At 32.4% G+C, this 889-nt stretch overlaps 1 protein-coding gene across 3 annotated transcripts in view; it reads right to left on the bottom strand.

The window, feature by feature from the left end:
* Positions 1–889, bottom strand: part of SIPA1L1 (signal induced proliferation associated 1 like 1) — a 152,899-nt gene that overhangs the window by 47,178 nt on the left and 104,832 nt on the right. The gene's annotated exons all lie outside the window — the stretch shown is intronic.

An 889-nucleotide genomic window follows, 5' to 3' on the forward strand; every position in this document is an offset into this window, starting at 1 on the left:
AGATGAAATCAAGGAAGCACACGTTAAAACTTTTCTCACAGTTTTTAAAGGATTTAGTGTTTTTTTTTTCCTATTACTATTGTTCAGTTCTATATCTCAAGCTGAAAAACAAAATGGTTGATGATACACACACACACATACACACGAAAATTTTAAGCTAAATGGAAACACAAAAAATGATAACAAACACCTACTAGTATGTAATCGGAGTCACCAATCAGTAATACACGGAAGCTGGAAAACATTTCGCACTTCACACATCTTTACAAGGTTCAATTTCAAGTTAAAATTGTTGTCATTGTTAAGACAGTCTATAATAATTATCTTATGCAGTATTCATTCAGCAAATCGAATACTACAGTAAATAAAAAAGGTAAATTATAGCATAGTATTTACTGTATAAAAGGAAGCTGTAAAGAACGCTGTGGCTTTTTTTTTATTATTATTGTTAAAGGAAATCTCAATTTTATTTGCAGAAACGCAAACTAAATCTTTAGAATAAAATGGATACACGTCATACTCAAGATGGTCAAGATACCCAACAAGAAAAATGTATTGAACTTCATTCAAATGTATCAGAAGGGGAATTCATGTGGACACAGGACACTTAGATTAACAGCTCAGTTCCTGAAAAAGGTGTCATGGGATCCTCACTGGTCTTTGGTTTTTCTCTGAGATAAAGGAAAATGTCACTATTTCTCTCCAAAAATAATGTGATAACCTCAAATTAAACTTTGCAGTAGTCCAAGGAAAGCATGGAAGAAACACTGTAATTTTTTTTTTTGCTGCTTTTGTCAGTCACCTAATTGATTAGCTTTTCTCTCCTTTTAGAGACCAGGAACTTCAAAGTAACAGAACAGGACAGCCTACGAACTTCTTCAGTATATTA

Source organism: Meleagris gallopavo, chromosome 5 (assembly GCF_000146605.3).
Source record: "Meleagris gallopavo isolate NT-WF06-2002-E0010 breed Aviagen turkey brand Nicholas breeding stock chromosome 5, Turkey_5.1, whole genome shotgun sequence".
In the NCBI taxonomy this organism is placed as follows: Eukaryota; Metazoa; Chordata; class Aves; order Galliformes; family Phasianidae; genus Meleagris; species Meleagris gallopavo.